At 46.2% G+C, this 25,130-nt stretch overlaps 1 pseudogene; it reads right to left on the bottom strand.

Annotated features, from left to right (window-relative positions):
- LOC133249621 (uncharacterized) overlaps positions 1 to 25,130 on the bottom strand; it is a 171,031-nt pseudogene that overhangs the window by 37,271 nt on the left and 108,630 nt on the right.

Below are 25,130 nucleotides of genomic sequence, written 5' to 3'. Positions count from 1 at the left end.
GAGAGGGGTAAAACAGGAGCACGGTTGGTCAACTTTAGGCTTAGGGTTGAACCGAGATGCCCAGTGCGCCACTGAGAACCTTTGCATGGGCTGGAGACCCTCCCAGTCCAGCTCAGAGTGGGTCTACAAATCTGCCCCCCACAGACACTGCCAGTCCACTCCAGTCTTTCCAGGTCAGACAGTCAGAATGGAGTTCTCCTCATTGACCCTCTGACCTTCCTCTGATTCAGAGGGACAGGAAACCCTTTGTCAGTTTCAGTCACCTGACACAAAGCGACCCTAACATGAACTTGGAGGAAGGGAGGTCCCTGGGGACCAGGGTGGGGAGCGAGGGCTTTTAGAAGGTGGAGCTTGAGAGGGTCACCAGGACGAGTGGTGATCAGAGAGGGTTAGAGAAGCAGGAAGCGCATCCTAGGTTAGGGAGAGGGCTCGCACAAACGCTGGGGAGCAGGAAACCGTGGTTGATTACAGACAGAGAGGATCTCCAGCCATGCAGAGGACAGGGTTCGTGGATGGCCATGCAGAGAACAGGCGAGAGTGAAAGAGAATGACTGGACCTGGAGGCTCAGATGCTAACTGAGACGTCAGCCTTTCCCCATGAGGTGATGGGAGGATGTTGAATGTCTTTGACGCCCGTGTGACAGCAGCACAATGGAAAGACAGTTTAGGAGGAGCTGCCTTGGGAGGGGTCGAAGGACAGATACTCTCCATCTTATAAAAGCTCTACAGAGGATCGGCCAAGCTGCATGCTGAACAGGACACACCCATCTGCAGGCCTTCTTCCTTCACTTGATTGAGTCTTAGATAGCATCTTCCAGAGAGACCACTTGCCTCAGGCTCCTGGGGTTTTGTTAAAACTTAGATCCCTGGGTTTGTTTCAGCTCAATGAATCACAGTCTGGATAAGCCCAGAAAAGGGTACTTTTACCAGGCTCTCCAGATGATGCTTATGCCCCTGGCATTTTGAAGACATGACCCCTGGCATCTTTTTTTTTTTTTCTTACCAATTTAAAAAAATCTTTATTTTTTATTTATTAAATTATGAAAATACGATAATACATTTATTATTTCAAGGAGACTTGAAAAATACAGAACAAAGTTACATATTGTTCCATTATATATTACAATTGCTTGTTTCAAGTAGATATGTTAAGATTTTTAGTTGGTGCTTCAATACCAAACTCTCAAAAATTAATAGAATGAATGTACAGAGAAGTAGGAAAATATAGTAGACCTGAAAAGCATTATGAACCAATTCAACATCATTGAGATTTACAATTTTCACACAACAGTAGGATACAAATTCTATTCAAGTTCCTATATAGACTATAAACTAGGAGACACTGGAACATATCCAGAGACATAAGACCACGTAGAGAAATGTCATGGTCTAAAGGTGTTGAAGTCATAGAGTCTGTTCTCTTATTACCATGGAATTATGTTAGAGACCAAAAGATATTTGAAAATAACCCACGTATTTTCAAGTGCAGTATGACATTTAACAAGAGAAAGCTTTGACTTAGCCGTTGAAAGCCTCAATAAAGTTAGAAGACTGAAAAAACACAGAGGGTGATTGCAGAGAAGAACGCATTTAAATGAGAAATATCAAGATGAAAAATTAATATTAAAGATACTTTAAAAAATCCCTTGTATTTGGAAATTAAATGTCTGCTTTTAAGTGAGGGATATATTTAAGAAGCCATAACAAGGAAAATTAGAAAATATCTGTAATAGAATAAAAATGATCCCTAGCTTCTTTACTGCTCAGTTGTCCTGGCCCCTTCCCTTCACCTCAACTCTGTACTAGATAATGCTGGGGGTACTCTGGATATGGAGCTCTCCTAAGAGCCTTGGGAACCTGATGGTGGGGCCCTAGGCCTTCCTGTATCTAATAGCAGGAGCTCTGTAGGTGTCTGTAGTGCCATGATGGGAGGACCCCGTGAGCCCGACATCATTTGTGAGAAGCTAAGAGAATTGTCTGAAATCATCTCCGTGGCTGGCCCAGTGGTACCACAGATGTGAATGTGCGGGCTTGGCCTAGCTGTTCCAGGAAGACAGTGTTGCTCATCGCAGCCACCATTGCCCTGTCCATGGCTGCCCTGCTGATGGCAGGCTTTCCAGCTAGACTGTGGTCTGGTCTCATTCACTCACTGGGTGTTTGAGTTAGTTTTCCTCCCTCCCTCCCTTTCTCCTTCCCTCCTCCTCCTCTTCTGCAGTCCCCAGTTACAAGCAACAGAAACAGATTCTGGAGCTTTTAAAAAATGAGGAAATACACTGGAAGGATTACCAAGGACACAATCATGTTTGGAGAGAGAAATAGGAAAAACAAATGAGACCCTGTATTGGAACTGGCCACAGGATAAACCTATTCTGGCCATTTTTAGTGGTCACTGTGTTCTAGATTTAAATTGCAGGGAGTGAACATCTGGGTGTGCTCACCAGGCTGAATCCAGTGAGGAAGATAAGTCCTTAAAAGAAACTGAGGGTGCTGTTAGGAAGGAGGGTAGGTGGCAGGCCTTCACCAGACCATCTGATGTCCACCCATGGGGGGCTTGGTCTGGGCACAGTGAGACACCGAGCCCCTCCTCTTTACAAGGAGGAGAACAAGTCTGACCCCATATTGGATCTGCTTTTACTCTAACCTTTACATTCCACTGCTTTGAATACAAGCTAATCACTAAAGGGAAGTTGCCTGTAAGCTTATTATACATAATGGTCCATCTCTGGGAACCCTGCCTCCCAGGTAATGAAGATTAAGCTAAAATACCTTTGTTTGGTTCACAAGAAACATCCTGACCAGGCCCACCTGGCTGTAGGAAGAAATGAATACATTCCCAATCCAGGAGTTTACCCCCTCCTCTTTTAGTGTAAAAGAAGCCTGAGTTCTAACTCAGCAAAGACGATTCTTTGGGACACTAGTCTGCCATCTTCTCAGTCTGCTGGCTTTCTGAATAAAGTTGCTATTCCTTGCCTCAAAGACTCATCTCTCAATTTATTGGCCTGTCATGGGGAGAGTCGTACAAGTTGGACTCAGTAACACTCTCAGGGTGCAGTCAAGTCAGGGAGACAGCCACAGAAACAGGGGCACTTGGGGTGGCTGGGGTTGTAGCATCACTGAGTAGAGGCTCTCCCCAGAGAAGAGAGAGGGACGTTAGAGCAGAGGTTGGGAAAGACAGGTCTCTGGTGACACAACATCTTGAGATGCCAGGGAAATCCACACTCACCTTGCAAACATCCGTTTGTACCAACTTGCCATCCTTCTTCCAAGAAGCCAGTTGAGTTTTGGCCAAGTTAGGACTCCCAGTGAGGCTGTGAGGGTCCAGACATGGCTTCTGGCTGCTGTGGAGCATGGGGACCCGCGCCTGGCTTGACCCTCCATGTCCTGTAATCCACGCAGCCTTGAGGAGGAAGTCCCTGCCCCCTCTGCAGGATCCCGCTGAGGGGGCCGGCTCACGATCCAGCTGTAGCCATTGTACTCTGCCCTCCCTGGTCCTCCCAGACCCACGGCTACTCAAGCACATGCCTTTGGGCCCTGGGGGGACTCCCTCTAGCTTCTGCCCAACCCATCCTGGGGTCTGGTCCGTCTGCCCACAGCATAAGGAAGAGTGGAGAAGGAGAGACTCACATCTGATTGTCATCCTGCCCTCCCTCCCCCTCTCCCCCCAGGGGCACATTTCCTAGCAGCACCACCTGCAGCAGAACAGGAGCAAGAGGCATATACACAGATGCTAGGTTACTCTGCAATTTTGTGGGTGCTTACCCGAAAGTGGGAAGTGTCCTTCACTTCTTTCCTGCCTGCCCACCTTCCACCCTTGTAGAAATGTCACTGCCGCATAGACCAGGTAGATAAGTCCACCCGGGGCCAGTGAGTCAGGGAATCTAGAATTGTGACACTGAGACAGGGCTTAAGGTGGAGGGTCACGTGGGTACAGGTGTGCCAGCTGCTGGAGGATGAGCAGTGGCTGAGGACCATAGCAGTTAGTAGTGGGGGCAGAAGGGGAGGGAGATGAGGAAGTAGGGGAGGAGGAGGGAGGAAAAGGGAAGGTGGGGAATATAAATTTCTTCTTTCTCTCCAGTTTCTTTGTTTTGTTTTGGCTCTGCTGGGTGTTCATGAGGTGACCAGGCTTAGTTGCCCTGTGATAAATGGTATCTTAGTTTCCCCACCCACATCCCCTGCATTGGAAGGTGGATTCTTAACCACTGGACCACCAGGGAAGTTCCTCTCCAGTTTCTCATGAACTGGTATATATGTCCTGTCCATGGGCTCTGCCATTCCTGACATCCTGATGACACCTGTGCTCCCACCTCTGTTGTTTGGGTGAGTTTGAGGAGCTCCTGTGTACCAAAAAGAAAAAATAATCCTTGACGGAGGCACCCAGCAAACACTGGGAACAGTGTGCGGCAAATTGCTCTCTAAAAGGTGCGAGAGTCCCTGAAACTCTTCCACACAGATTATCTGTTGGAATAAAGAGACGGGTATTGCAGTGGTGTGTATGAAAGATAATGAAGGTGACTCCCTGCAAAGGAATAAGGAAATGAAATTTCAGCTGCTTTATGAGATTCTATTTTTTTTAAAAAAAATTCAATGTACTTAAAAAAATCCATCTGGTAACATTGATTCAAATAAAAAGTACACATACTGTTTGACCCAGCAGTACCACTCCTGGAATCTATGTCACAAGAGCACTAGCTTGTAAGGGTTTATATACAAGGATGTCTATTGCAGCAAAAAGCTAGGGAAAAAAACTTTAGAAAAGAACTTTGTAAATTACACTCTGAGTTCTATGTTCCTCATACTGTTAAGTGTGTGTGTATAGAAAGGATTCTGAGTGCAAATATGCTTCAAAAACACGGATTTATACAGACAGGTGTTTATCATGAGCTTCTTGGAGCTATTAAGATGCTTATTCAGATATTATTTTTATGCAATATTTACTGAGTCCTTACTATAAGTCAGGAGTCATACTGGAGAAAAAGCACAATGATCAAGGCAAATCCTTGCTTTCAGGGAACTTGATGTTGCTATTGAATCAGTCATTTCAAGAGTGATGAAATTCTCTCACCAAAGAGGAAGGTAGGGGGCTGGGAGTCCAGTGGGCAAGTCTGGCTTAATCGAGACTCAGAGAAGTGTGTGAAAAACTGAAAGAAGCCCTAGGCTGGAGCAGAGGGTAAAAGGGCTGGGGGCCTGGGGTGGGTCAGGGAGGACTAGGGGGAGGAGGAGGCCAACCCTGGGAGGAGCCAGGTCTCTACTCCAAAAGCATGTAATGGAAGCTCAGGAGGATTAAAAAAAAAAACAATTTTATTTATTTTCGGTTGCACTGAATCTTCGTTGCTGTGTGGGCTTTTCTCTAGTTGTGGTGAGCAGGGCCCACTCTCTAGTTGTGGCGCTTGGGCCTCTGGTTGTGGTGGGCTCTTGTGTTGCTGAGCACAGGCTCTACGCCCTTGGGCTTCAGCAGTTGTGGCTCCCGGGCTCTAGAGTATAGGCTTAATAGTTGGGGCACACAGGGCTTAGTTGCTCCACGGCATGTAGGATCTTCCTGGATCCGGGATTGAACCTGAGTCTCCTGCATTGGCTGAAGGATTCTCACCCACTGCACCACCAGGGGACACCTTTATTGAGGTATAATTTAAATACCACAAACTCTATTTTATGTGTATAGCTGACGAGCTTTGGTAACTTTATATACTTGTGCAATCATCACCACAATCTAAATTAGAATATATCTATCACCCCCTAAGTTCCCTTGTTTTCACTTACGGTCAATCCCCATGCCTACCCTTGGGCAGCCACTGGTCTGCCTTCCACCTCTAGAGTTTAGTCTTTCCTAGAGATTTCATATTGATGGAATCGTACAATATTTCATTCCATATGCCTGGCTCTTTCCATCTGACCTGTCTTTGAGATTCATTTCACCTTGTTGCAGGTATCCATCCCTAGTTTTTCTCCTTGTAATTGCTAATGGTATTCCACTACATGGATGCAACACATTTGTTTTTTCAAGCACCAGTTGATGGACATCTGAATTTCCCCAGTTTTTGGCTCTAGTGGATAAACATTTACATACAAGTGTGAGTGGACGCATGGTTTCATCCCCCTTGCAAGGACACCTAGGGTTGCTCAGTTGGTTCTAACCACTCCAGCGGGTGGCAGATGGCAGCTCACTGTGGTTCTCTAAAGACTGACAAGGCTCAGCATCTCTTCCTGTGCTTGTCTGTCATTCCTGCATCGTCTTTGGTGAAGTGTCCTTGTTTCTAGGATTCCATATTTGGTGACCTGCTTGAAGGATTCGCAGGACTCAGAGGCAGTTACCTGTCTTAACAATGAGTCACTACAGTGAGGGGACACACAGCAGGGCCAGCCAGGGGAAAAAACACATCGGGAGGAGTGTGGAGGAGCCCAGGTGAAGACATCCAAAGTTTTGCCTCCTGGGAAGAACGTGCACAGAATGTGCTTTTTCTCCAGCGGCGAAATGCAGAAACACTGTGTACTGTTTCTGCAGCGGAGGCTGTCTGAGACTCAGAATCCAGGTTTTTTTTTTTTTTCATGGGCTGGTGATGGAGGCACTCTGCCTGCGCGACCAGCCGTGATTACTGACATTCCAAACTCCTAGAAGGAAGGCAGGTGTTCCCTACAAATCACACTGCTTGTAAAAACAGTCTAGGCAAGCTGGTCCAGTGCCCCAGGCAGGCAAAACAGCCTTATCAGTTAGACGCGTAGGCAATATTCCAAAAGCCAATTTCTCAGATGCCAGCCAAGGGCCAGCCTTCTGTAGAGCTGCATCAGGCCTGCTAGGTTAACCCTCTCCTGAACATGACTAGTCAAATCTTTGGGTTTTTAATTAGGTTTTTAGTCTTGTTTTTTATGGTTTCTTACATGTACTAAGGGACTTCCCTGGTGGCTCAGATGATAAAGAATCTGCCTGTAATGCAGGAGACCCAACTTCGATTCCTGGTTCAGGAAGATCCCCTGGAGAAGGGAACAGCAACCCATTCCAGTATTCTTGCCTGGAGAATTCCATGGACAGTGGAGTCTGGTGGGATACAGTCCATGGGGTCGCAAGGAGGTGGACATGACTGAAAGACTGACATTACATACTAGACACCAGTCATTTATTAGATCTACATTTTGTAAACATGCTCTTCAAGTCTGTGGCTTCTATTGGAGTCTCCTGGTGTTCCTGGGAAGGAATATGGGCAGGGGAGGAATATACCCAGTTTTGTACACATACATGATTGCTCTGGCCCCAGTATAGAGAAGGGACTGCAGGGGCTGGGAGTGGTAGTGGGCCAGGTAAGAGATAATGCAGAGTCTGGCTTGAGAGGGGACAGGATAGATGGAGAAAAGAGGCTGCATATGAGGCATGTACAGAAAGTAAGACTGACAAGGCATGCAAATGCTCATAATGGATTTCCAGCAGGAGAAAGAGAGGTAGGGCTCCCCAAAGAAACACGGTACTACTGTTTCTAATAGCGATACAGAACACTGGGATTTCAGCGTTCTGATAATTTGGGAAAGGTGGGACCTACCAGATTAACTTTAGGGTCCCTTCTAGTGCCACAAACAGGCCTTCTGGGGATTATCTTAACAATTCTAAAATATTCTGAGGTCTGTGCCTAGGTGCATTATGATTGATTAAGATCACACACGTATGTATATTTAACATGCAGAGCTGTGGTCCAAGAAAATAACATGACCGAAATGGAACATGGTCTATGCATTGAGACCCTTGCAAAAAGCAAAGGCGGAAACACTGTTAGCATAGAAAGTGTGAGGCTGGGGAGAAGAAATTCATATTCATGTATTAACTCAATTACCATGTGTGCCTTGCAAATCCGGAGCACTATCTGTTTAAAATGGGATTTCACATCATTCTGTCCCAAGTGACACAGACAGGATTATAAATGAAAAATCTTTTCCTCAGGCCAGAATACAGAGCTTCGCTCACTTGGGCAGCATACACTAGCACAGGAGAACCTTTATTTAAGGCTGGAAATTCTATTTACCCAGGAGCCCAAACCACTGTTTTATCTGTTCTCGCTGAATAAACAAAACACCCTGGCAAACGAGATGCAAAGACGGCCTGAGGGAATGGAGAAGAATGTGAAATCAGGTATGCAGGTCAGTGTCAGTGCAATAAATCAGGAGCACAGCAGTGACATGTATTTTCTCTTCTGATACTAAAAAAAGGGAGGCTATGTGGATCAATGAGACAAGTGAGCATGCAGAAATATAATGTATGTATAGTTGATACTATATATGCTGCTGCTGCTGCTAAGTCACTTCAGTCGTGTGTGACCCCATAGACGGCGGCCCACCAGGCTCCCCTGTCCCTGGGATTCTCCAGGCAAGAACACTGGAGTGGGTTGCCATTTCCTTCTCCAATGCATGAAAGGGAAAAGTGAAAGGGAAGTCGCTCAGTCGTGTCCGACTCTTAGCAACCCCGTAGACTGTAGCCCACCAGGCTCCTCCGTCCATGGGATTTTCCTGGCAAGAGTACTGGAGTGGGGTGCCATTGCCTTCTCCGGATACTATATATACACACACACACACACACACATATATATATATATATACACACACACACACACATATATGGTAGATGTATGTCTATTGGGGATTATCTTAACAATTCTAAAATATTCTAAATTCTATAACAATTCCATATATATCTAACAATATATAGATATATATCTACATATATAGTATGTAGGTATATATACATATACATACTATATGTAGATATATATCTACATATATAGTAGATATATATCCATTATATATATATGTATATATATATGTATGTATATATATAGTAGATCTTTTGTGATGTTTTATTTTAGGGACAATATATATAAAGGTGGACTTCCCTGGTGGCTCAGTGGTAAAGAATCTGATTGCAATACAGGAGATGTGGCTTCAATCCTTGGGTCAGGAAGATCCCCCTGGAGAAGGAAATGGCAACCCACTGCACTATTCTTGCCTGGGAAATCCTGTGGACAGAGGAGCCTGGCGGGCTACAGTCCATGGGGTTACAAAAGAGTCAGACATGATAGCTACTAAACAACCACAAATATGTAAAGGTTAAGGAATGAATGCTTTGCCTGGTGGGAGCCACAAGGTATGACCATGAGTCAGACAGGAGGTCTTCTCCAGCCTAGTTGGGCCTAGTGCCCCCGAGCCCACAGGGAGGCTGGTCAGGGAGGCCAATGCTGGCATGCCAAGATGCCTCCCGTCAGATGCACGCTATAACACTCAGCCTCTTCTTAAGGAGTGCTGATGAATCTAGCTTGTCGTGTTGTCTGTTTGGCCCTCTCTTGCCACAGGGCCTTTGTGTGTGCTGTTCATTCCACCTGAAAGTCAGTTGCCTCCACCCATCCCCAAGTCTCGGGGATTTGTCTTTCAGGTCTCAAATCCATCCTCTCTTTTCTGCTGTCTATACTCTGTCATCAGGGTGAATCCCTGGTGTCTTATGGGGCCTAAACTTTGTACGATCTTGAAGGCCCCTTTCCAGAAAAAGAATAAAAAGTTTGAATGTGAAATCAGATACCTACATAATGAAGATCCCTCCAGGCAAATGAGGAGCTGCTTAAGCTTCCTTACTTCACAGGGAACCTGCTGCCTCTGGCTGGCAGAGTACATGGTGGATTTGCCCACTGGAGCCCTCAAGATGGTATGAAATCATGTTTCGTCATGGAAATGCTTGATTCCCGTCCATACAATGGTCTGTAAGCTTCTCGAGGGGCGAGACCATGTCCATTTGCTCACATCATTTCTCCGAGTGTTTAGTCTAGTGCCTAGCACAGGCAAGGTCCTCAATAAATGGGATTTGAATAAATGAATCTTGAAATTTGAATAATTGTAATCATAGAACTGTTAGCTCCCACTCATTGGGAGTCTCCATTCGCCAGGCCCTGAACATCAGGACTGAGGGTACAGGGTATGTTGGAAGACTCGGCCTGTGAAACAAGGAAGAGAAAACTACTCTGGGCACTGGGATTAGAGGGAGACTGAAGGTGGGGTGCCTCGGAGTCAAGGATGTGGCTTTTGATTCTTATTGTCAACAGCACTGTGTCCCCCAGAATAAACATGACTTCATGACTGGTAGGGATCCCCCTACCCCCAAACTAGACCTTTGTAAGATACTCAGCTGCCATTTCCTAATCTTCTCTCTTGGGAAGCAGAGACCCCATCTTATAAACATCCCCCTCCCACTCGAAGCCATAGTCTTAAACTAGCGGGTCTGGTGATTGTCTTGGTTACAATGGGCAGATATTATTACCAGCTACTGAACTGAGGCAGGGATATTGCTAAGCATTCTACAAGGCACAGGATAGCCCCTCCCGGTGAAGAATTCTCTGGTACAGAATGCCAGTAATGCCCAAGGTGAAAAGCCCTGCCTCAAACCCACAGGCTCCCTCTCCATCACTTTTTCTGGATACTACAACTGTGTGCTGTTTTTCTCTTTTCCCTCCTTTGCCTTCTGTACTCCACACAGAACAGTGGGGGCAATTTACCAGAGTAAATGTGATGCAGTTTCAGCTATACGTACAGTTTATTCAAAACAAAACGAATAATTTTTATACCACTCTAATGGCAGAAAGTGAAGAGGAACTAAAGAACTTCTTGATGAGGGTGAAAGAAGAGAGTGAAAAAGCCGGCTTAAGACTCAGCGTTAAAAAAACTAAGATCATGGCATCTGGTCCCATCCTTCATGGCAAATAGAAGGGGAAAAGGTGGAAGCAGTGACAGATTTCCTCTTCTTGGGCTCTAAAATTAATGCAGATGGTGACTGCTGCCAAGAAATTAGAAGACAATTGCTTCTTGGCAGGAAAGTTATGACAAACCTAAATAGTGTATTAAAAAGCAAAGATATCATTTTGCCAACAAAGGTCTGTATAGTCAAGGCTATGGTCTTATCAGTAGTCATGTATACAGATGTGAGAGTTTGACTGTAAAGAAGGCTGAACGCTGAAGAATTGATGCTTTCGAATTGTGGTGCTGGAGAAGACTCTTGAGAATCCTTTGGACGGCAAGGAGATCACACCAGTCAATCCTAAAGGAAATCAAGCCTGAACACTCATTGGAAGGACTGATGCTGAAGCTCCAATACTTTGGCCACCTGATGCGAAGAGTCAACTCATTGGAAAAGACCCTGATGCTGGGAAAGATTGAAGGCAGGAGGAGAAGGGGACGACAGAGGAGGAAATGGTTGGATAGCATCACTGATTAAATGGACATGAACTTGGGTAAACTCCAGGAGATGGAGAGGGAGGCCTGGAGTGTTGTAGTCCATGGGGTTGCAAAGAGTCAGACATGATTTGGTGACTGAACGACAACTCTAGGCCAGCGCATTGAATGGTCTGGGAACCTTATTCAAATACAGAGTGAGTCAGTAGATGTGGACTAGAGCCTGAGAGTCTGTCTTTCTAGTCAGTTCCCCGGGGATGCGAACCCTGGGCCTGCAAGCACACTTGTAGTAGCAAATTTCTTCGCACTTAGGATACAGCAGCAAAGACTACAAAGGCCCCTGCCCTTGGGGAGTGTCCAGTTGGGCTAGAAGTGTATTTTTTTTTTTTTTTAGAAGTGTATTGTACCCAAATAAGGATGGAGAGATTGAAGTCAGAGGTACTCAGAGTCTTAGAAAATCAGCTGGAAGAGAATGTAGAGGATGTCTAACCAAACTTCCCCATTTTAGAGATTGGGAAACTGAGGCCCAGCGTGGAGAAGGGAGCTAGTTTACATAACACAGCTTGCTGTGCCAGCTTTGGGCCAAGACTATTTGATTCTTATTCCCTTGAATTAGCAGAGTCCTTAGGGAGACTCTGAGGGCATAGCTCATCAGAGTGGGGAAAAGTCAGCAGCTCAGAGGTTACAGGGACAGAAGTCTGGAGACTCCCATGTGAGGGCTCCCCCCACTCCACTCTCCTCACAGGGAACCCTGATTCCCAACTTCACTCATGTCCATCCTGACACACCTGCAGACACTGGGATATATTTCCAATGAGTCAACTCATTGGAAAAGACCCTGATGCTGGGAAAGATTGAAGGCAGGAGGAGAAGGGGACGGCAGAGGAGGACGACAGAGATACCAGATTCTTCCCACCAACTCTGTGCTTCTGCACGATTAAATTTGTAACAAGGATGAACCAGGGCAAAGTCTGGGAGAAGTAATTCTAAATGCATTCAGTCAGCAAGTGGAAAGAGTCAACTTAAACAGGGTTTGGCCAATCAAAATCTCCTCCTAATCAGGAGTGGAAGGACATATCCTGGACCTACACCGGGCTCCTGGGAGCATCTTCCAGGGCTCACCTGAACAGAGCCATTGACCCAGAGCTTAGAGAACCTTTCGCTTGGAAAGCAATTGCTTCCTCCACTGCTGGTACCTGGGACTGCTGCTGCTGCTGCTAAGTCACTTCAGTCGTGTCTGACTCTGTGCAACCCCATAGATGGCAGCCCACCAGGCTCCCCTGTCCCTGGGATTCTCCAGGCAAGAACACTGGAGTGGGGTACCATCACCTTCTCCAGTACCTGGGACTAGAAACTTTTAAATTCATGCCAGTTGGACTGGAACAGTAACAAATTTTATGGAGTAGCTAAAAAGAAAAGCAACAGCTGCTATATCAGGCATTAATAATATAACAAAGAAAGAAAAAGAGAAACTTTTCATTAGTACTTTTTGATGTCAATTTATTATTTATCCCTTCGCCGATATTCAAACAGGCAGGCCATCATAAAACATTCAAAAAGATTCTCTAAAACAGTCAAGGCATCTGTTTTAACTCAGTTCTTTTTTAGAAACCTGGAAATCAGGAACCCTGGCATTTATATAATAGAATAGCCGTGTTAAAAATATATATATATGTATACTGTATCAAAAATACTGTTTGAGGATCACTACTTAGAAAGATTTTGGTTTAAATTTTACCAATGACCAGGAGGCAGGCAGACAACAGCTCGTAAAAGAAGATTCAGTGTCAATCAACAAAGTGCTGCTCCTGAATGTAGGCCTCCATGAGTGTTGTTTTGTTGAAACAAGGCCTTGACAAAGCCCACTGTTTGGTAATTAGCATCCTGTCAAGTCTCTCCAATCAAGGCCCACAGGTTGCACCTGGTCCCAGATAAAAAAGGCTTTGTGGGCAATTCTGATCTGACCCTCAGGGGCCCCTGCCATGTGCAGAACCGCCTTCTGTGTTCTTGCCATAACTATCATTTACAAAGCAAGGAGGCCTCTTCCACCAGAGGTTCTGAGAGCTTTTGTCTAATCCTGATGCACTGCCACGCCACTTTAACCTTCATGATAAATGTCCATCCTTGTGATGCAGACCTTTGCTCCTCTCTGAAGAAGGTATCTCTTCCTGGGACAGAAGATGCCACAGAAGCAAAATCATTGTTGAAACAAACCAAATGCAAAATGGAAAGATTCCAGAAAACAAAGACCATAAGTGCCCTGTCTTCAGGACAAGCTGGTTGGAAAAGAAGGGGCTGGCCCTAGGTTGGCAAGCCTTCATTCCTCCCCGGGCTGGCATCCCTGAGGTAAAGGTTGTGTTCCCTGATGTAGGAAATGACAGCATCTGGGAGCAGGTACTTCACGCTCTGCCCCTGGCTCAGGGCCCACCTGACGTATGTGGCGCTGATCTCGTTTTGCACCGGCTCCCTGGCCAGGTGGATCTTGTCCTGGTATCTCTGCAGGATGGGCGAGTCCGAGACATATCCCTTGGGGTCATGCCCTGCTCGGGTCACACACACCAAGCCAAACTTCTCCACTATTTCCTGGATGTGTGTGTCTTTCCAGAGGTTGGGGATCTGGAAGGTCTTGAGGAAATCTGCCCCGCAGAGGAGCTTCAGCTCAGGCACAGCTGGAAGACAAGGGTGGATCTCAAGAAAGTAACAGGAGGGTCATGGCCAGGAAAGATAGCATCATATTCTGTTTGAGATTTTCACCAAACGCTTTTCTTGGAATGTATGGGGAACTCAATGTCTATGTGTTCATGACTTAAGGAGAAAAAGCATGTGATGAATCTGAAGCTACTTTAGGGACATACAGTTGTTAAGTAATACCTTAATCAATAAATCTTTTGTTTAACCTTGCCAAAATGCCAAGTAATCCAAAATGAATTTTTTTTCAGTGTCATACCACAAGGCTGTCTGTGGTTGCTGGAGCCCACAGCAGGTCCAGAAAGGCCAAAGGTGGCTGTGCTGAACCTAGAACTCTTGTCTTCTGATAGAAGGTGAGGTTCTTAAAGCCCTAGGACTAATAGACGATGGACCTCCGGCAAGTCACCGCCTTTCTCAAAATCTATTTCAGCCCTGTGCTCCTCTGGGAGCTCAGTGGTAAAGAATCTGGCTTTCAGTGCAGGAGACATGGGTTTGATCTCTGATCTGGGAAGATCCCACAAGTTGCTGAGCAACTAAGCCCCTGCTCCATAACTACTGACCTGTGCTCCACAACGAGAGAAGCCAGAGCAATGAGAAGCCCACGCACCACACTGGAGAGTAGACCCTGCTCGCTGCAGTGAGAAAAGCCTTCACAGCGACAAAGACCCAGTGCCACCAAAAATAAATTAAAAAGTAAATAAATAAATTTATATTGCTTGCTTCACTTTAGTTGTGTCTGACTCTTTGCCACCTCATGGACTGCAGCCCACCAGGCTCCTCTGTCCATGGGATTCTGAAGGCAAGAATACTGGAGTGGGTTGCCATTTTCTTCTCCAGGGGATCTTCCCGCCCCAGGAGTCAAACCTGTGTCTCTTAAGTCTCTCTTATGTGGAGCACAGGCAGGTTCTTTACCACTAGGGCCAATCTATTTCAGCCCTAACTTCTGGTACCTTTATAAGTACAATCCCATCTTAAAGGTTAATTATAAACGATCTTTGGGTAACTAAAAGGTCTCTAAGACCTCAGCTGGTGACCTTTTCATCTGTTTTCAATAAAACAAAGCTCTAGAACAACTGATCAATGTGGATAATCCTTTAGCATTTGTTCTAACAGAGAATGATGATTGTGATGATTAAAGAATACTTAACATTTATTGGCTGTTTACTATGCGCACTATTATTAAGTGCTTTATGTGTTTAATTTCATTTGAGCCTCAGAGTAACCTCAGGAGATAGGTGTTATTGTCATGCCCATTGTGCAGACGGGGAAAGAGAGGCGTGTGACTTGCCTGAGGTTATTCATTGCTAGCAGTCGGCCAGCCTCCACTGGGGGGCATTTGAAACCCCTGGGCTCTGCTGCCGCCTGCTGGCAGGAATTGTACATGCATCACTCTGCCTGGATTTTCCTGGCACCATTCCTATTCCCGTCCGCTTTGAATGGGCTAATCAGAAAAAGAAAAACTAAGTCCATCTAGAAGCAACCAGCAGGGCCTCCGGTCCTTCTGGAAGTCAGTTCTAGCTTCAGTGAACAGCAAAGGCTGGGCTCTTAGAGCAAGAACATCTCAGTCACCATGAAACCTCCGCTGGGAAGGGCTTCAGGGATACCATCTGCCGGGGGGGAAACCTGATATAAATTGTCAGCTTAGGCTCCTCTGTTGTGAAAACTTTAAGGGAATCTGGACATGGATTAGAGAGACGAGTTTACAAAGGAGCACTCGGCCAGCGATGCACTGGAAAGTGAGAAGCTGGACATGTCATAAAGAGGTCAGAGATCCCGCCTCGGTTGGGTACTGGCTGCTGCGGGGCTGGAGCTGAGATCCTTCCCTGGGCCTCAGTTTCCCTGTCCGTGAAACGATGGCACTGGACTTGTTTACTCATTTTAAGGCATCATATGTAATTATAGAAACATACTTCAAAAACTTTAGCAGTGTACTACTGGTATAATAAAATGATATTCAAACATTTATTAAGACATGTATTCATGAATTCTCCAGGTTAAGAACTAGGACTCTAGAGCCAGACTGTTTATATTCAGATCCTGACTCAGCCATCTGACAGCTATATGACCTCAAGTTTAAAATGAGGATATTAACGCTATTTATCTCATAGGATCACTTTAGAATTGAATGAACTTATAGAACACTTAGAACAGAGAACAGAAAAAGTGTGGCATGTGTTAACTACCATCCATCCATTCATCCATCCATCCATACACCTACTTCTCCACCAATCCACTCACTGGCACATTCACCAAGCACTCATGGAGAGTGTCCTAAGTGCATTTAAAAATTATTCAGTAACTTAGACTTTTCACTCATTTGGGCTGGTCCCATTGCTTACATAGGTCCCATGGGGCTTCCCTGGTGGCTCAGAGGTTAAAGCGTCTGCCCACAATGCGGGAGACCTGGGTTCGATCCCTGGGTCGGGAAGATCCCCTGGAGAAGGAAATGGCAACCCACTCCTGTATTCTTGCCTGGAGAATCCCATGGATGGAGGAGCCTGGTGGGCTACAGTCCATGGGGTTGCAAAGAGTCGGACATGACTGAGTGACTTCACTTTCACTTTCACTTTCATTGCTTACAACATGTATGTTCTATACCTGTGAGTTTTACTCTACTTTCTTATTTATCTGACCACTGTAATATTGAAAGAGACCAGTGTTTGATCTTTCAAGCAATTGAATTGTTGTTTTGTGTTCTTCCTATGGGGGAGGTTAAGAGATGTGCATTGAATTCCAGGGCCTCCTGGGGTCTGGGGACACCCTTCTGTTCCCACAGGTCAGGGTTTCTTCTCCTGTGGGTTTCTGTGGGGATGATCTCCACATACCTGCTTCAATATTAAATACTGTTTGAATTTATTAACAATGACAGTATGGAATACAATTCACTCTGAGCCCTTGCCCAGAGGGAACAAGTACCCACACCTGCCCCCTCCCCCATGCCAAAAAGCATGCCATGGGACTGGTGCGATGGGTCCCTCCTGCCAGCCACACACACCTTAGACCCCAACTCTGGGCACTCCTGTCATCAGGCCTCTTAAAGGCAGTTACATTTCCTTTCAGACCCATTCATATCACTGGTACGAGATCTGCAGACCCAGTTACTCTGGGAGTCCAGTCTGTAAGTCTGAGGTTTTGAATAAAAGCTGCCAATTTGATTTGTCTTAACAGTGACTCAGTGACATAAATAGATGTCCATGGGCGTTTTGGGGCAGTGTGCTCTGTCTTTGAATAACCACAGGCTCTGGAGAGCAGATGAAGCAGATTCACACAGAAAGCAAGAGAAATGCCACCAGGACCTGTCTGTTTGAATGTCAGAGTTGCCCACACTCTGACATTAAAGAGCACCAACCCTGAGGCCAGTCAGCCCTGGGTTCCAATCTCAGGTCTGTGAGGACCTTGGGGTAGTTACAGCTGATGGGCCTGTTTCCTCAGCTGTAGTAGGGATAATAAAGCCTCCTTTGGGAGTTATGGAAGTTGAGTGATGGTGAGAATGTAATGGAAACTTCCTGCCTAGTGCAGCAAATGAACACAGGCATGGAGGGTGGTGTCTGGAGTGTAGGACTTCTGGGTCTAGACAGGATACCTACGACGAAGCCAGGTATTGGGATCTGAAGTGTGTGTGCGTGCTCAGTTGTGTCCGACTCTTTGCAACCCCATGGACTGTAGCCCACCAAGCTCCTCTGTCCATGGAATTTTCCAGGCAAAAACACTGGACTGAGTTGTCACTTCCTACCCTAGGGGATCTTCCTGACCCTGGAACTGAAGCATCTCCTGCATTGGCAGGTTGATTCTTTACCACTGAACCACCAGGGAAGCCCACTGGTATATGAGGGGAACGCCCCAACTAATCATACAAGTACCAAGGCCACCTTGGAACAGACAGTGTGAAATGCAAACAGAGGAAGCGTCTGCTCTGGCTGTATGGAAAGAGAATCCTCTGAGCTGTGCTCGGCCCCAGCAGCCAAGGCAGGGACCATCTCACGAGCGACAGAACTGGGCTATTAAAGGACTGCTGCTAAGTCGCTTCAGTCGTGTCTGATTCTGTGCGACCCCAGAGGTGGCAGCCCACCCGTCCCTGTGATTCTCCAGGCAAGAACACTGGAGTGGGTTGCCATTTCCTTCTCCAATGCATGAAAGTGGAAAGTGAAAGTGAAGTCGCTCAGTCGTGTCCGACTCTTAGCGATCCCATGGACTGCAGCCTACCAGGCTCCTCCATCCATGGGATTTTCCAGGCAGGAGTACTGGAGTGGGGTGCCATTGCCTTCTCCAATTAAAGGACTGAAAGTGTCCCAAAGTGTGACACCCACGTGGCCCAGGACAAGGCAATCCACACGCCTCTGGGTGAGTCCAAGGAGGACCACAAATCACAGCGGTGATGGGCAAAGCAGGGCCCTGGCAGCCAGAAGATGCTGAGCTCAGCTGCAGAGTAAAACAGCACATGGCAGAGTGCACGGCACACAGCATGGTCCTTTGGCAACAGGTCACCGGTAGCATGTAAGGTACCTCATCAGAAGCCAAACTTACGCAAGAAAAACTCCACCTTTCTTTTTTAATTGCTCTATTTTTTTTTTCTGATGACAAACATGAAATCTGTGTTGACTGTGGACCGTGTGGAAAATATAAGTATTTAAAATAGAAAATAACAACAATAATTCTGCTTTCTACAAAAATTTGTCAATATTTTGGTGTATTTCTTAGTCTTTTCTATTTAAACATGCAAATAGATGTGAAAGTACATTTACATATGTTTATATACTTAGATTATCCAGTCTTGTATCCTGATTTTTTTCCCACTTACCTCCTAAGTGTTTCGCCATATCATGAAAACCTTTTGTGTGGGTTCTTCATCCTATATTATATATAATAAATTTACTTATACATTCCCTAACATTTTAACACTGAGGTTGCTTTATGTTCTGCCATTATAAAAATTGCTGTGATAAACCTCTTTCTCATAAGTCTTTGTCCCAATTTCTAATTACCTCCTCAGGCAGATTCCTAGAAGGGGAATTTATCAAGCAAAGGGCACACACATTTTTAAAGCCCTGGATATATTTTGGTAAATTGAAAAGCCCACTTTTCATTCAATGTAAACTTTCTTTTCTTTTTTTTTCAAACTTCCTTTTTTAACAGTTACTTTGGAAGAGAACAAGAGTAGGATTTAGGGTTTGAACGGACAGAAAGGGAATAAGGGACAAACCCCCAATGTCATAGGGCCAAGCAGAGCAGGCTAGTAGCCCCTGGACAAGCACATCCAAAAAGAAAGTGGGGTGACTTGAAGTGGTGGAGGGGGAGCTGGTTTCTCAGGGAGGGTTCCTTCTTAGAGAAGGGCGTTACAGGACAGACAGCTTTTCAACAGCAGAGCCACAAAAGGAGGTGGGAGAAGAGGCAGGCCAGGCAAAGAGGCAGGGCTTCTGGAAGCATCTGCAGAGTGGTGAGAAGCTGGGAGCTTCAGTGTGGAATCCCTCCTGCCTCACTGGCAGCTACTCCCTTCTCTCACCACAGGTTCCAGCATCCTGAATGGCATGGGGTGGCCAGCACTTCCTGCCCTGCGTGCCTTACTCAGCTGCTCCTCTGCCCCCAGGTGTCCCCCACCCCAGATAACCTACAGGTCCTGCAAGTGGTGATGCAGCGTTGCTTCCTCCAGACTGCTCCCCTATGCACACCTGGACTCACTGCCATCCATAGATGGTCTCCAGATCAGGGCAGGTGCTGGGCAGGCCACCTCTGTTCTCACCCAGCGTCTCGAGAACTCTATCAGGAGTGACTGCTGAACCAGAGGTGATTCAGAAAGAAGACAGAGGGCTGAGAATGAGCACTGTGTGCTGTGCTCAGGGCTGGGGTCAGGTGAGGAGGAGCCCCTGCTGGCTCCAGAGGAGAGGCGGACAGGGAGGCCAGAGGAATGTAATCAATACTGGAGAAGCTGATTATATAGGAAACTCTGTAGCTCTTTCTTTCTTGGGTTCCCACTCAACAGCACAGTTCCCCAGACTGGAGGTAAAGCAGATCCCCAGTGTGCCTGTTAACCATTGAGTTCCAGGCCTCTTCCCCACAGGAGGTCTGGGATGTGGCCTGGGCTTCAGTGTTTTTAATAAGCCGCCCAGGTGATTCTGCTGTGAGTGATGCTTTGATCAGCATCCGAGGACTGCAGTGGGAAACTTGAGGGCATTTTCAAGGCCTCTTAATTAATTTATTTTTAATATATATTTTTTTCAGATTCTTTTTCGTTATAGGTTATTGTTCCCTGTGCTATACAGTAGGCCCCTGTTGTTACCTATTTTATATATAGCAGGGTGTATATGTCAATACCAGACTCCTAGTTTATCTCTTCTCACCCCACCTTTCAAGTCCTTTTAGGAGAGCGGTTCCCAGTCTGTGTTCTGGGGAGCACCAGTTCTGAGGAATACTAATATGCATTAAAAAGAGCCCCATGATTAAAAAGTGCTAAGAATGGCTTCAATCTACATCCCTTCCTCATTAGAGTCCCATATACAGGAACATAGTTAAGGCTCTGAAAAGTCCTGTAAAATTCTAAGACGGCATTGTAAGCGTGTTTAACCATGACAATCTGGAGGTCTCCTCATAGGGAAATAGTGTCCCACCAGCTAAAGTTGGGAGAGCTGCTGGAGGCAACCCCACGGAAAAGCCTGTTGGAATGCTGGCCGGGTGGGACCAGTGATCCCTTGCTCCTGGCCCACCCTGTCCCCCATCACTGTGCTCTGGTTTATGTGCCTGAGGGGGCTGTGCATTTAACCCCTGGCACCAGGGCTGCCATGGGAGGTGCTCTGAAATCACAGCTGACAAGGTTCCATCAAACACCAGGAGCTGACCACAGGGTAGAAACCCAGGGTTACAGATTAAAAGGAAGATCCAAACAGACGTTAAATCCCTTAAAACTAGGTTTCCTTTTCCGAGTAAAACACTTGAGTAACAATGCTATACAGTGGTAGGTTAAGTGATATAACGGCACATTTTGTATTCAAAAAGGCTAAGGCTTTCAAACTAGCTCAGCAGCACCCAGAAGTTGATCCCAGCTTTGTCCTGGCTGTAATCCAGGTCACAAGCGCAAGTCATAAGGTAGGTAAACTCCTTTGGGGCAGGAAATCCCACTTTAGTAAACAACGATTTACAAGGGATGGTGGCAGATTGTTTAACCTGACTTTTCAACACGGAAAGTGTCACCCCAAGCAGGCTTCAAATACTCTTACCTGGGCCCAGGGGCTGTGGCTCACATGGGTTCTCACCTGAAGCCCTGACATCTCACCCCCTCTCCCATGCTCCGCACCCCCGACAGAGCAGGGGGTTAGCACCTACCTGCGGAGGCGGGGGAGCTGGCACTGCCTTGGTCTGGGTCTTCCATCCGGGGCAGAGATCTGAGCAGTTCGCTGTGATGATGCCTGTGGGGTAAGCGTATGGGCTCAGGGTGCATCCGTGTGGCCTACAGTCCCCCCACCACCCAGGGTGGGTCTCTGGTTTTTAAGTCTCATTCTGCCTTTGTCCATTTAAGGTAGCTCATTCCACAAATATGTACTGAGGGCCTACTGTGTGCTGGGCCTTGTGCCAGGTGATGCATTTGGGTGCTCACAGACCACCCCATCCAAGACTGCCTTCTATGAGCCCCAGCTGAAAGGAGGAAACAAGCAGATTTCTACTCTTTTAAGTCTTTTCTTTCCGTAGCTCACTTTTTATAAAAGTTGAATAGGGATTAAGGACCTGGGCTATTAGAATCAGACCTGAGTTCCGAGTACAAATTTTCAGTTGTAAAAAGCTGGAATAATGTAGCTACTTTTCAGACTTCTGTGAATGTAAGTACGTTACCACACAGTAAGGGCTGGCACCGGGTTTCCCTGATGGCTCAGCAGGTGAAGAGTCCACTTGCAATGCAGGAGCCCTGAATTTGATCCCTGGGTTGGGGAGATCCCCTGGAAAATTCTCTGGACAGAGGAGCCTGGCGGGCTACAGTCCATGGGTTCACAAAATGTCGAATACGAGTGAGTGGCTAACACTTTCAAGCGCTGGCGCAGTGCGTGGCCCATAGCTGCCTCTCAAAACAGAGGCTTGCTTGGATCATAAGCTAGTACTTTAGAACCTGACTGGGTCATGGCTCAGAGCCTGGTTTGGAGCTTGACTGCCGGGGTGGAATCCAGTCTCTCCCATCAGCCAGCAGTAGGACCCTGGGTGGGTGTTTCATGTCTCAGTACCTGCAAAACGAGGAACGATGACAGTGCCTGCCTCCCAAGTGTGGTTATGAAGATGCAAGGAGTAGATGTGCAAAGTCCACGGAGGGGTGTAGAGTGCAGAGCAAATTGCAAATCTCGTTATATGTTAGCAGTTTGGATGTGATTAGACTTACACCCATTTGGTAGGCCTGGCTCTTTTAGCAATCTGTCTTCTGAAAGTCAAGAGATACCTGTGCCTTCTTTTTAATCAAACACGGGTAAGCACTAAGTCTTGTATAAATCTGATCTTCCGTCTTCCGCCTACTGTATTATCCATTGACTGGAGCTGTGTTTGGGGAAAAGTGCCTGATGGGAGAAGCAGGTATTTTCAGTACGAGTGGCTGGGTTCAAGTGTAGGCTCTCCTGCTTGTACGCTGCTGGGTGAGTCATGAACACTCTCAGAGCCTCACTGACCTCTGTTATTTGGTCAGGAAAGTTAATGGTGACCTTGTCTACACTGAGTATCACAAGACCATTAAGGAGCAAGAGCTTCTCCCTGGCTGGGGAAGAGGCTGATGCGGATTGTTAGGAGAAGGTGCAGTGTAGAAGTTAAGTTCTAGAATGAAACTGCCTGGGGTGGTATACTGGTTCCAAATAGTAGCGCTGGAATCTTCTTGGGTGTCTTAAGCAATCTGCCTCCCTTTCCTCATCTGTAGAATGGGGGACAATGACAGTACCCACCTCAGAGAGCTATAATGAGGCTGAATTAAAGAGCTTAGCACAGCCCATCCACAGAAAAGTGCCCAATCAACATGAGCTGTTATTAACAGCCTTACTCTCAGTCTTTCTTCCCCACCAGATTGTGAACAGGAAACTCATTTAATTTATCCTTATATTCTTGGTACCTAGGAAACTGCTTACCTAAAGTCAGCTGAATTCAGGAAAGATGGAAGGGGGATAAATAAATACATTTAGTTCAGGTCTAAAGTCCTTCCTGATGGTCTCAGAGACTCACCTGAGTCTTCTTAGGGCCTTGCTGGACTCGTCTGTGCTTCCATTATTGTCTTTTTTAAAAATATAAATGTGCAGTTTTTATTTTTAAAATATTTTCTTGGCCATGCCACATGGCATGTAGGATCTTAGTTCCCCAACCAGGGAGTGAACCAGCGCCCCTCGCACTGGAAGCACGGAGTGTCAGCCACGGGACCATCAGGAAAGTCCCGCCATTATTGTCTTACTGCTTCAGTTTTAGAAAGCATCACCTCTTGAGGCTTCACTCCCAGATTAGTCTGGAATTTCACAACAGATGGAAACAGGTTCGGGTGCCATCTTTACTTTCTCATTGTAGGACTCTGAATATGTTGTTGACTCTTTCAGAACCTGTTTCCTCATCTGTGAAATGGGGCCAAACTCATCTACTTCTCAGAGTTGCTGAGCTGCCTAGTTATTATGTTTGGCACACATAGTAGGTGATCAGTAAAAGCTGGTATTATCATTTTATTTTTACTGACCTTGAAGCCCCTGGTTCAAGTTGACCCTGCTTTGAATAGTAGCTGGAACTCTGGTGTGCAAAAGGCTACTTTCAGTGCCAAATGCATCTTCCTCACAGACCTCTACTCTGCCTTTGTGGGGTCGGGGGGGGTCATTGCTTCCTTTTGTTGCTTGCCTGAGTGGTACCCTGGTGTCCCCGGCCTTGGGCCTGATGACTGACCCTGGCAGCATATTCTTTGTGTCCTCAGCATCCCCTGGTCTCCAGCTAAGCCTGATCAGAGGGTTACTGCGGAAGAAACAGAGTCAGCCACGTGGTGTTCCCCTCTGTAGATCACTGGTTTTGAAGATGGCCATACGTATAGCTTCAGAGTCCAACAGACTGGGGTTCCACCACTTGCTTATCTGTTGTGCAACTTATTTAACTTAGCCTCTCTGAGCCTCAGTTTCCTCATCTGTAGGACGAGGACAACACAGGCTCATATTTGCCAAGGGGCACATGAGCTGCTGCTGCTGGACCACATCGAATGGCATCATGACCAAGGCCTGCCCAGCATGGGGAAAGGACGAGTGAAATAAGCTATCAAGTGCTCTAGAAGCATGGAAGCTGACCCAGATTTTAAAAATTTAGAATAAAAATAAGCAACTTGATAAGGAGAAAGAGAACACTCGATAAACCCTACAGTGAATTGACTTCATAGTGATGTATGTCACTGTTGCCATGATGTAGATTCATTGTTGACTCCACCAAGTGTTAGTTGCTCAGTCCTGTCTGACTCTTGCAACCCCATGGACTGTAGCCCACCAGGCTCCTCTGTCCATGGGACTTACCAGGCAAGAATACTGGAGTGGGTAGCCATTTCCTTCTCCAGGGGATCTTCCCAACTGATGAATAGAACCCGGGTCTGATGCACTGCAGGCAGATTCTTTACCATTGAGCTACCAAGAGGATACTAAATGGAGCAAAAGGGTGGGAGCATTCTAGAGCATTCTACCATGTTTCTAGAATCACCTCACTTTACAATTTTAACCAGATTTTCAATCTTAAAAAATGTTTTTGATAATTTTAGGAAAACATTAGTAATTAAACAAAATTTCTAATGAAGGCCACTCCAAATACTGAAAAGACTCTTAACTGGCTGATAAAACACTGCTGCCTTTATCAGTGGATTCTCAACCTTGGCTGCACAAAATAAATCATTTGGGAACCTTTAAAATATCCATGCCTAGACCTTGCCTATTACCCTAGAAAAATTGTAAGCTTGGGTAGGAGAGGTTGAGCATTTAAAAAAAGCTTCCCAGGTGAGTCCTACAGCCAGGATTGAGACCACTGGTTTGGATCGATCCTGGTATTAATCATAAAACATGATTCACACACTTGGTGACTGAGACTGTGGGCCTCAACCCTGGCCACACATTAGAACCACTAGGGAGCTCTTAACAATCCTGACGCCCCGTCCCAGACCAATGACATCCCAGTCTCTGGGGTAAGACTCAGGCTTCTGTGCTTTTGAAAGCTCTCTTGGTGATTTGGTGTGCAGCCAGGGCTGAGAAGCATCTGTCTAAAGGATACAGTAAAAGGAGAAAAAGAATGCATCCTGTAAATCT

This window comes from Bos javanicus, chromosome 1 (genome assembly GCF_032452875.1).
Source record: "Bos javanicus breed banteng chromosome 1, ARS-OSU_banteng_1.0, whole genome shotgun sequence".
Taxonomy (NCBI): domain Eukaryota; kingdom Metazoa; phylum Chordata; class Mammalia; order Artiodactyla; family Bovidae; genus Bos; species Bos javanicus.
This window is presented reverse-complemented; position numbering and strand designations above follow the sequence as displayed.